This window comes from Rhineura floridana, chromosome 2 (genome assembly GCF_030035675.1).
Source record: "Rhineura floridana isolate rRhiFlo1 chromosome 2, rRhiFlo1.hap2, whole genome shotgun sequence".
Taxonomy (NCBI): Eukaryota; Metazoa; Chordata; class Lepidosauria; order Squamata; family Rhineuridae; genus Rhineura; species Rhineura floridana.
In genome coordinates, this window is record NC_084481.1 from 158,726,105 (window position 1) to 158,738,591 (window position 12,487).

Here is a 12,487-nt window from a genome sequence, read left to right on the forward strand (position 1 = left end):
ATTGCTCAATTCCAAATATAGGAGAGCATTTACCTTAGCAAAATTTGACACCCTTCCCTCAGCACTCTTGGAGGGCAGGTATAAGGGTGTCCCCCATTGTGAACGGACCTGCCCCTGTGGAGCCGAGGAGGTGGAATCCATTCAACATGTATTGCTAAATTGCCCTGTATATTTGGACCTCCGCTGTAAATTTATCTACCCAATCTTGCTCAATCCCTCCTGGGGCTCTTAGGCGGTTTCCTTACAGCGCTTATTGGCAGACCTGGATCCCCAGATTACTGTGAAAGTAGCCTCCTTTTGTGTAGCTGCCATGGCTCGTAGGAAGGCATTTATGAGCCCCTTGTAATGAATAACTAACTATAGCCAACCCATTTTAACCAGATGATTTTGACTTAAATTTTAACTCACATTTTACTGTGGCCTTTTTAACGTTTCTCTTGCTACACTTGTTATATTTGTATTGTTGTAATCTCTCTTCTGGTCACGGACCGAAATAAATTTACTGCAGTCCAGAGTCCTGAGAAGGAGCTGCTTTGCTTCCAGGTGCGCAGACACAGGTATTACCGTTCTGGCCCCAGAGATCCACTGAGCATGTGTAAACCTGCAAATCTGAGCTTTGTCACAGAGAAAGAAGGAGCCAAAGAACATCGGAAGTGCCCAGCTGCTGGACCAGGCCAAAGTTGTGACTTGTAGCCATGGGCAGCCTTTATACTCCATGAACTTGTCCAGCCCCTGTTTAAAGCCACCCAAGTTGGTGGCCTTCACTGCCTCGTGTGGGAGCAAATGCCCTAGTCTAACCATGGGCTGCATGAAGAAGGACTTTCTTTCTTGGCTCCCCACGTGGCCTCCCATGACCCCAGGGACAAGGGGAAGCAGAGCTGGGCGACTTCAGCATACTGCTGGGACTGAGCGTCAGATCCCCTGGGGACCTCCCTGCAGCCACTTTGTAATGGGTGTTGAAAAGCAAGGGGCCCAGATGGAGCCCTGCATGACACCACCACTGAAACGCCTTGGGGTTGAACAGAAGCCCCCCCTCAATGCCACGACCTGAAACCAGCCCTGCAAGTCGGAGCGGAATGACTGTTCATCACCGAGCCTCCAGCTCCTGATGTACAGAGATGGGTGTCAGGATCCCTCCTGCTGCCACCACCTGTCAGGATCCTGGTTTTTATTTGTTCTCTCACCAGCTCTAGCACAGATCTCGCAAGATCCCATTGCTAGGCAGCACCACCAGCCACTCCCTATTTCACAATATTGCTTTGAGACTTTGCCTCAGTCTCCTTCTGGCTTATTGTTACTTTGTGTCTGGGTGCACTCGTAGGCCACAGCCCCCCTGTATCTTTGTGTCTATAAAGCATACAGCCCTGGGTTGCTCTAGATACTTGATGATGTTACACTGTCTCTTCACCGCTACCACCATTTGATACTGTTTCTCCACCTTGGTAAATACCCTGCCCACCCTTCTGGTCTGTGAAAGCCCCAGCCAAGGATCAGGCTTTTAGTAAACCAAGAAAATATTTATTTATAAACACCAGGAAATAACAAGATTACTTATGGTATATTTAACAAGCGTATGGTTTCATATATTGTGTTACTCTTTATTTTTCTAGTCATATATAATCTGTCTCAATACCAGCCTAATACAGTCCAACCCACAACCAACTCCCCTCTCATCATCCACCCCCAAAACAACAACCAACCTCTCATTTATACCTTCAGCCACTCAAACGCTCAGCCAATCATCATACAGCATTCTCCAGCATTCTAGCCCATGTACTCCCCCCTCACTCAATCCACTTACCATACATACTTTAATAAACCTGCACTTACCATATTTACAGTAATATCTATATACAGGGACATCACAATGGGCCAGTGAGATACCATCACCGATGGTATCAAACGCTGCTGTGGGATCCAGAAGAATCAAGAGGATGCCCCATACCTGTTGTGTAAATTTGTATAGATATTAGCAGAGATCGTCAACAGTCTGAAATGCGTGTGTGTCTGTGTGTGTATTTACCTGTTGTTATGTGCCTTCAAGTCGATTACGACTTATGGTGACCCTATGAATCAGCAATCTCCAAGAGCATCTGTCATGAACCACCCTGTTCAGAACTTGTAAGCTCAGGTCTGTGGCTTCCTTTATGGAATCAAGCCATCTCTTGTTTGGCCTTCCTCTTTTTCTACTCCCTTCTGTTTTTCCCAGCATTATTGTCTTTTCTAGTGAATCATGTCTTATTATGTGTCCAAAGTATAATAACCTCAGTTTCATCATTTTAGCTTCTAATGGTAGTTCTGGTTTAATTTGTTCTAATACCCAATTATTTGTCTTTTTCTCAGTCCATGGTATGCACAAAGCTCTCCTCCAACACCAGATTTCAAATGAGTTGATTTTTCTCTTATCCACTTTTTTCACTGTCCAACTTTCACATCCAGACATAGAGATCGGGAATACCATGGTCTGAATGATCCTGACTTTAGTGTTCAGTGCTACATCTTTGCATTTGAAGACCTTTTCTAGTTCTTTAATTCACTCATGCCAGGTATTGTAATGCTGATATGTTGCATTTCTTGCTTGACAATTTCTAACTTTCTGTCAGCTCTACACTGCGTCAGCAGTGCCGGTGGGGGGCTGGAAATTCCTGGGTGGTTGGCAGGGAAGCAAAGTCCTTAGCTGGCAGTCTGGCCATAAATCTGCCAGGTCTTAGGAGGAGGGAATCTGATAAGGGCCAGGCTTGTCTGAAGCATACTTGCCGAGTCAGGAGTCCAGAAGCGAGGTCAGTAGAGGTCCGGGATCAAGTGCCAAGGGGTCAGTCCGAAAGAGGGTGCCAGGAAACTAGGAACACACAAGCCACGCCTGACGTTGCAGTCAGCAACAAGCTGCAGCCAAGGTGTGCCTTATAAACAGCAAGGTTGACAGCAGGTGTGAGTCCTCAGCGTTTGGGCCTGAAGGAGACAGGCCTGCCTCTCTTCTGCCTGACCTTCTGCTGTCTACGTTCTGCAGGTGAGGGGGGAGTATCCTGTTCACTGTCTGTGTCTGGCTGCAGGGCCTCTGCTGTATCTGGGGTGCTCTGCAGCTGAGGGGGAGAAGGAGCTGGATTCTCAGGAGGCTCCTCCATGTCTCCTTCTGAGTCTGCTGCTCCTACTCCTGAGTCGTCTTCATCTGAGGAGTCCTCTGACGGGGCCATGACACTATCCCCTGCCCCACGACCAACCCTCCGCCTCCCACCGGGGCCCGGCTTATCCGGGTAGCGCTGGTGGAAGCGCTGGACCAGACGAGGGGCATGCACCTGCGTCGCCTCTTCCCACAAACGTTCCTCAGGGCCGTACCCCTGCCAGTCTATGAGGTACTGGAGGCGGCCACGATGCCTCTGGGAGTCCAGGATCTGTGCCACTTCGAATTCCTCTTCCCCGTTGACTTGTATCGGCGGCGGGGGCGGCGGTTTACTACTCAAGGGGTGAGGTGGGAGAGCGGGAGTCAGCAGTGATCTATGGAAGACAGGGTGAATGCGGAAGGAGGCAGGGAGTTGGAGCCGGAACGCCACTGGGTTAATTTGCTGGGTGATCCGGAAGGGACCTACGTTCCGAGCCTCCAGCTTGTGAGACGGCCGTTGCGAACGCAGGAATTTGGTTGAGAGCCATACCCGGTCGCCTACCTTCGGCGGCGGGCCTGGTTGGCGGTGGCGGTCAGCAAAGCGCTTATACGTGTCCTTGGCCTGCTCCAGCTGCTCCTTCAGGTCGGCCTGCAGGGCCTGCAACTCCTGCAGCATGACATCCACAGCGGGGACCGGCGACGGGGGTCGCACTGAGGGGAAGAATCGGGGGTGGTAGCCGTAGGAGGCAAAGAACGGGGTCTGGCGCGTGGAGGCATGCACGGAGTTATTATATGCGAACTCCTCCAGCAGTAACAGATCCACCCAATTGTCCTGTTGGAAGCAGGTGTAACACCGCAGGTATTGTTCGACGGTGGCGTTGGTACGTTCTGTTTGTCCATCTGATTGTGGTGGGCGGAGGTCAAGTGGATCTGGACGTGCAGGGCCCGAAACAGGGCCTGCCAGAACCGGGCGGTGAACTGGGCTCCTCGGACAGAGATCAGGTGGTCGGGGAGGCCGTGCAACCGGAAAACCTGGGTCAAAAACAGTTGCGCAGTTTCTGGGGCAGAGGGTAGTCCGGCACAGGGGAGGAAATGGGCCATCTTGGTGAGCAGGTCTACGACTACGAGGATGGTGGTCATTCCCCGGGAGGCTGGTAAGTCTGTGATAAAATCCAGGGAGACCGAGCGCCAGGGCCCTGGGGGTGTAGGCAGTGGGAGCAGGAGCCCCAGGGGCTTGCCGGGGTGGCTCTTGGCTCGCTGGCAGGTATCACAGGCTGCTACATAGTCCTTGACGTCCACTTGGACCCGGGGCCACCACAAATCCCGTAGGACCAGGTGGAGGGTTTTATACGTTCCAAAATGCCCTGCAGGCTGGCTGTCATGGCAGAGGTGGAGCACCTCTCCCCGCAGAGATCCCGGGGGAACGTACAACCGGTTCCGGTGGTACAAGAGGCCCTGATGCAAGGAAAAGGGGCCGTCCAGGGCGGCCGTCCCGGACTGGAGCTCTCGCTGCTGGGCCAGGGCATAGGGGTCCTTTTGCTGCTGCTCCTGCACCCGGTCCAGGAGGGGTTGTGGTTGGTGTGTAGCGGCGAAGTTCTCTGGATGGAGGATTGGGTGAGGGGGGCGATCGACCTGCTCGGCTCGGTATTCCAGCTTGCGAGAGAGCGCGTCTGCTAGGGTGTTTCGGCGGCCAGGGAGGTAGGTGACCGTGAACTGGAACCGGGAGAAAAACAGGGACCACCGGATCTGGTGTTGGTTCAGCCTTCGGTGGTCCGTTCGTACCTGGACCGGATGGCGTGCCCCTTCCAGGAGATGACACCAGGTTTCGAAAGCTACTTTGATGGCCAGTAACTCCTTCTCCCAAATGGTATAGTTCTGTTCCGAAGCGTTGAGTTTCCGGGAATGGAACGCACAGGGGAGCAGGGACTGCTTGGTCCCCACCGGCTGAAGTAGGACCGCTGCCACTGCCTTATCAGATGCATCGGCCTCCACTATGTAAGGTCGGGTAGGGTCGGGTTGCTGGAGGATGGGTTCAGATGTAAAGGTGTGTTGGAGGCGCCGGAAGGCCTGTTGAGCGGCCTCCGTCCAAACAAACTTCTCTTTGCCTCGAAGCAGGTCTGAGATGGGCGTGGTGAGTTCGGAGAAGTGGGAGATGAACCGGCGGTAATAGTTGACGAAGCCCAAGAAGCGCTGCACATCTCTGGGGCTTTGCGGAGCGGCCCAGTGGAGGATGGTCTCAATTTTGGCGGGGTCCATCTGGATACCCGAGGGCGAGATCCAATGGCCTAGGAAATCCACGGTCGTGAGGTCAAAGGCACATTTTTTGAGCTTGGCGAAGAGGCGGTGCTCCCGCAGGCGCTGCAGCACTGCTCGAACGTGCTCCTTATGTTCCGAGGGGTTCCGCGAGTAGATCAGGATGTCATCCAAGTAGATCACCAGGAAGCGGTCTAGGAGGTCCCGGAAGATGTCGTTCATGAAGTGCTGGAAGACAGCAGGCGCATTGCACAAGCCAAACGGCATCACGGTGTACTCAAAGTGCCCATAACGGGTGCGGAAGGCCGTCTTCCACTCATCGCCCTCCCGCATACGCACCAGGTTGTAGGCCCCTCGCAGGTCTAGTTTGGTGAAAATGCGAGCGCCCCGCAGCTGCTCTAACAGTTCTGGGATCAGGGGCAAAGGGTAGCGATTCCAAACTGTAATCTGGTTGAGGGCGTGGTAGTCATTGAACAGCCGGAGTTCCCCACATTTCTTTTTGACAAAGAGGACGGGGCGGCTGCAGGGGACGTGGAAGGGCGAATGAACCCTCGGCGCAGGTTCTTGTCTAGGAACTCTCTGAGGGCTGCCAGTTCGGGTTCTGACAGGGAGTAAAGCCGGCCCACGGGAATCTTGGCTCTGGGTAGCAGATCAATGGGACAGTTTTAAGGACGATGGGGCGGCAACTCGTCTGCCTCTTGCTTCCCAAACACATCCGCGAACTCCTGGTACTGCTCCGGTAAGGCCTCGAGCGCGGAGCTTGCCTCCCGGGTCATCAGGATGCGCTCCTTTGGCCTCCAGCAGTTGGCTTGGCAATAGGGGAATCCGAGGGTCAGCCGGCCCGTGGACCACTGGATGATGGGGTCGTGCCGCTGGAGCCATGCCAGGCCCAGCACGACCGGGAAGTGGGGTGCGGCAGCCAGGTAGAACTGGAGGCTTTCCTGGTGCTCCCCCAGGGCCACATCGAGCGGCACTGTCTCCTGTACTACAGGGCCCGAGGCGAGAAGCCGGCCATCAATAGTCTCCACCAGGAGGGGGCGGCGAATGGGTTGACTAGGAACCCGGTGGAGCTTGGCAAAGGACACGTCCATAAAATTGCTGGTGGATCCCGAGTCCAGCATGGCGGGTACTTGTAGGGTCCCCCTTCCGGGGACTGTCAGTGCGATCAACACGGTCAGATGCTTGGGCGGTGAGGAACTGAGGTGGCAGGCCCCTTGAAGCACGAGGTTGCCCCGGCTCAGGGGCCTGTGAAGGCCAGGGCATGGACGTTTCCTGAGGCAGGGGCTGTGGGTCGTTTCGCGGAACACTGGGCTGCAAAATGTCCCGGGGCCCCGCAATACAGGCAAAGGCCCTGTTGCCGGCGTCAGCAGCTTTTCAGCCGCAGAGAGATGTGGCCGAGCCCCTCCCAGTTGCATCGGTTCTGCCGGGGGTGTAGGGTCCTTGCCGACGGGCTCCAAGGGCCCAGCCACTGGGGCTGATGCTCTGTAGACTGGCCGGGGTCGGTTGGCAGCATGCCTGCTTTCCAGCCTCCCGTCAATGTGGAGACACAGGCGTATGAGGGCATGCAGGGTTCCAGGGCGCTCCACCCTAGCTAGCTCATCCAGAAGCTCATCCGACAACCCCTCCTGAAATTGGTCCATGAGAGCTGCTTCGTTCCAGCCCAGGTTTTGTTGTAATAAACGAAAGTCTGTTACATATTCCCCCAAGGGGCGTTGGCCTTGCCGCAGCCGGCGTATGCGGCGGTTGGCTGTAGCTGATTGGACTGGGTCCTCGAACATAGCCTTCAGTTCTCTGGTGAAGGCGGCTAAGTCGTTGAGCACGGGGCTCCGCTCGAGGAGTAGAGGCGTGGCCCATCTAGCTGCGGCCCCGGTGCACAGGTTAATCAAGAATCCCACCTGGGTCTTATCATCTGGGAAGGCCTCTGGTCGTAACTCCATGAAGAGCTGGGCCTGGGCCAAGAAGGCTGGGAGCTGGTCGGAAGCCCCAGTAAATTTCTCTGGGAGAGTCACAGGGCACTTGGCTCTCCCTGTAGGGAGAGGGGGTGGGGCTGCTGCTAGCTGGGTTTGCAAGCCTTGGATGGCCAACAGCAGCTGGTCTACTTGTGAGCGCAGGAGCAAGTTTTCCTGCTGGAGTTGCTCCATGGTCAGCACTTCCCCCACTCCCTCGTTTGCCTGCTTTGTTTTGGGCTGACTGCAAACTGTCAGCTCTACACTGCGTCAGCAGTGCCGGTGAGGGCTGGAAATTCCTGGGTGGTTGGCAGGGAAGCAAAGTCCTTAGCTGGCAGTCTGGCCATAAATCTGCCAGGTCTTAGGAGGAGGGAATCTGATAAGGGCCAGGCTTGTCCGAAGCGTACTTGCCGAGTCAGGAGTCCAGAAGCGAGGTCAGTAGAGGTCCAGGATCAAGTGCCAAGGGGTCAGTCCGAAAGAGAGTGCCAGGAAACTAGGAACACACAAGCCACGCCTGACGTTGCAGTCAGCAACAAGCTGCAGCCAAGGTGTGCCTTATAAACAGCAAGGTTGACAGCAGGTGTGAGTCCTCAGCGTTTGGGCCTGAAGGAGACAGGCCTGCCTCTCTTCTGCCTGACCTTCTGCTGTCTACGTTCTGCAGGTGAGGGGGGAGTATCCTGTTCACTGTCTGTGTCTGGCTGCAGGGCCTCTGCTGTATCTGGGGTGCTCTGCAGCTGAGGGGGAGAAGGAGCTGGATTCTCAGGAGGCTGCTCCGTGTCTCCTTCTGAGTCTGCTGCTCCTGGGTCTGCTGCTGTTACTCCCGAGTCGTCCTCATCTGAGGAGTCCTCTGACGGGGCCATGACACTTTCCCTGGTTCATGCTTCTCACATTCCATGTTCCTATTGTTTGCGTCGTACAACCCCGGACTCTCCTTTCGCATCTGTGCGCATCAGCCTCTGGGCTTCCATTCAGCTTTGACCCAGCTGCGTCATTAGTCACAGCGCTACTCGTACTTGTCCTTTGTTCTTCCCCAGTAGCTCGGTGAGTGCCTTCTGACCTGGGGGTCTCATCTTCCAGCATTATCTCTTGTTGCATTTTGGATACTCTGTTCATAGGGTTTTTGTGGTAAGAGGTATTCAGAGGTGGTTTAGCATTGCCTTCCTCTGAGTTTGGATGCATCTTAGTCTGGTGTCTCAGCTTTGACCATTCTGCCTTGGGTGCCCCTGCTAGGAGTCTAGCCTCTTGGTCTAGACTCCTGACGGCATTGCTCTCAGCTTCTTCAACACTCTCAAACCCCCTCACCAAGTTAAGGTGTGCATCATAGTGTGCATCCTAATAGCAGGCTTTTACTCTGCATTGAGATCACTGAGACTTAAGACTTAGTAAAATAAGAAAAGCTACTTTATTTATAGAAATACATAGTAGATAGGATGGTACTACATATTCCTGGGTTTAAACAGTAGATTCGAAATGATTTATTTATTTATTATGTTTATATACCGCCCCATAGCCGAAGCTCTCTGGGCAGTTTACAGCACAGTGATTGTAAAGACGAAGAAACAGAACTTGAGTTACTTCAATTCTGTCATTCTGTGTGACCACTTGGAGTTTTTATTTGTGTTTAAAATTTAAAATAGTGAAACAGTGTGAACTGCGAGGTGTAATAGTTTTGTTTGGTAAGGCAAATTTCTTTTCCTGCCATTATTATTATTAGTTTCATTTAATGATTATTACTGAAAATAATTTTGTCGTATAGAGGAGGGGGGTGTTAAAAAATGATCCGCTCTGGGTGTCAAATGCACTAGGTATGCCACTGGAAGTACTTTTTTTGAATTCTTATGGGATTCAAGAAGGTGGTGGCTACTGGCTGTTATGGCTTAAAAACAACAACAGTTAGATAAATTCATGGATGATACATTTATTGACAGCTATAAACTGTTGTAGCTAATTTGAACCTCCATGTCGAGGAACATTCTTGAAGGAAATACTAGATGATGGGGAGAAACTACAGGTCTCGTCATTGGCTTCACACCTTGCTCATGGACTCTCAGGTGCATCTGGTGGCCCATTGCTGGAAATGAAATGCTGGACTAGATGGCCCATTTTCTTTACATTATTTCCCACCATTGCATGCGGTGGGGAGCCTGATTCTGGCATAGTGAACCCAGAGCTGCTGCAGAAAGATCTAAGTAACCCATCATTACAATATAATTGCAACCATTTTTACTTGTATCACTTTTAGTTCGTCCGTCCTCAGCTAAGCTGAAATATTTAGCAAATGCCACTGACCTCCCATAACCTTCTAAACTAGATTAGAGGGGATGCCTGTGGCACCAAAGTGCTTTCATAATTGCAAAGCCTGTTACGTGCCCTGGGCTTCTAATTGGCTGTGGATTTAAGTTGTCTTAGACGTTTTTGATCCATTTATCATTCAACATAGGCCCAGCCAGTACGCTATTTGCACACAAGGAGGCTTTGCTTTTCAGCTGTGAACCTGTAACCCCCCAGCTTATTCTAGGTTGAAAAGTGTGCTGGTCCTATTTCTGCTCTGTGGGTGAACGTACTGTTTGTTAATTCTGCATATTTACTACGTAAATTGTGGTGTCTTTGTTCCTCTATCCTGCCGCTGCTTTTCTGCATCCTTTGGGTTTTTTTTAAGGTCATTTTGGTTTTAACAGCTGCATACTGATAAGAACAGGGCCACCCAATACATTTGCTGCTTGAGACAAAGGACAAGACTGTGTCCCCCCCATCCCCCATCCCCATATCCATATCCAGAAGCTGCCTGTGCTGGCAGTTGAATTTTATTTTAACAATGGAAACAGCAAAGCATCCTTCACTGCATCTGAAGGCAGCAGGCTAGTTTGAGGGGTGCATGACATGTTTGATGCACACAGCTCTGCTCTGTAACAGAGGGGAATGCCTGGGGTTCAGTAGGAATGGGGGGGCTGCCACTGAAGCTCCCCAGCATTTGCTCCCTAAGGTTATTATCACCTCGCTCTGCCTAATGGTAGAGGCCCTGGATAAGAGGAAGGGGTGGAAATGAGTGTGGATTGCTTGCTCCAAGTTGCGAAACTAGGATGGATGGATTTCATGGCTCTGAAAGTATGCCTAAATATAATTTTCCGTTGAGATGTATGAGCCCTCCTCCATCCTAACAATGTTTGCCTGTCTCATCAAAATGATTTCAACTTCCTACTAGGGATGCTCAAGGAATTTGATTTCTGTGCAAACTGCCCTGAACTGCACCTTTTCGATTTGCACTTTTCTGAAATCTGCAGTTCTATTTCTTGGCTCAAAAAATGTACCAAACTACATTACAAAATGCCTGTTTTGTGATAAAGTATATTAATAAATGTGTATTTTGAGATAAAATGAGTATTTTAATTTTTGATAAGCATTTTTGTGCAGATTAATGCAGAAATAGGACAGAGTGGACATTATGAAAGGAACACATGAGAAACTGACACAGACCAGAAATAGGTTGATCCACCCATCTCTACGTCCTGTCGATATTTCACTTTAGCAGTGTCTGCTTGCATTCAAGGTGAAACATTAGGTGAAATTCAGTGGCAACAACCTAGTTTCTAGCACAGTGGTTCAGGTTCCCCCCCCCCATCCTATTTATTTATTTATTTATATCCTGCCCTTCCTCCCAGCAGGAGGAATTTTTGATGGACACTATGTCACTCTAGCTGTCCTAATGGTACAATACAGACTACATTTGCCCAATGTACTAACAAAACATTTGATACCCCCTCTCCCCAGTTAACACAGTTGCCATCATTTTAAACACCAGCAGTACAATCCTAGGTATGTATGCTCACAAGGAAGTCCCACTGTGTTTTCTGCATGGGATTGCAGTCTCTCTCATGCAAATAGCACTGAATTCTGTTGGATCCTCCCCTCTGGAAGAAGAAGTCACTCCTTCCCAAATTTTATTTTGGATGGCATTTGGGTTTATAGTCCTCCCCAGGTAGGTCATGAGTGCCTTGTATTGTATTCCATTTCTCTTCATAGACAGAAGTCAGAGTATTTGTGGTTTTTTTATCTCATTGTTTTAAGGCAGCAGTTTACTATGGTATGAGATCTGTAGCCTGTGTTAATCCAGTAAAAGCAATTCGTTTCCCAATGGCAGAGAGCCTGTTGTATGTTTGGCAGCTATCTTGGAGCATATCTTTGGAGCAGATGGCTGCCAGTGTGCCTAAAGAAGAGATAAATTAGATTTCCAGATGATTGCAGGATGGCTGTGGCAAAGCTACCATTCATCTTGGCTCCTCCTCCCTTACGGAGCCATTTAATCAGAAGAAGTACAACTGCTAACAGCAACTGTGAGTGAGGAGGATGGTATGGGAGAGGAAAGGATGGTTGGACAGGAAACATTTGTGCACTTTACCAAACACTTGGCAAGCAAAGACTAATGGAAATATGTCATCTTCTTAAGCGAGCAGCCAATGGTGTATTATCTTACACAGGAATCAAAGCATTAAGTGCTAACAAAGAGACTAAGGGCTCTGACACTTCACAGCTGGTGTTCCTATTGCTGACTCCTCTAGACTTAATGCAAGCGCTCAGCTGACATTTGGGAGGTAGAGCCTTCTTCTGGTTTCCACCACGGCTTCATTGCTTAGTGATCAAAATGAATTACAAGTGAAAACATGCCTAGCAGCACATCACTGGATTCTACTACCCTGCTAAATCAAGCCTAAGTAGCGTTAGCTCCTTGTGTTTGTTTATAAAAATATTGTGTATATCTCCCTCCCTTTCACCTACCAAATAGCACTCAAGTGACTTACACGGTAATAAAAGGACAATCATTAATAATTAAACAATTTAGAACTTTTTTAAAAGGAGAAGCAGATAATTAAAACATGCATAGGTGGCTTAAAAAGCCCATCTGAACAAGGTGGATGCTAAAAAGGTTTGACTACAGAAAAGACCCCCTCATGCAGCTCTGTCCCGATAGATATCTGAATAGCCAGCTGTCGGGTATGCTTTAATTTGGATTCCTGCATTGAGCAGGGGTTGGACTCGATGGACTTATAGGCCCCTTCCAACTCTACTATTCTATGATTCTATAACCCATCTATGCTGCTGTTATTTACAGCTCAGTGTAATGCAGGAATAGCCAGCATGGTGCCCTCCAGATGTTGTTGAATTACAATTCCCATCATCTCTGACCACTGGCCAT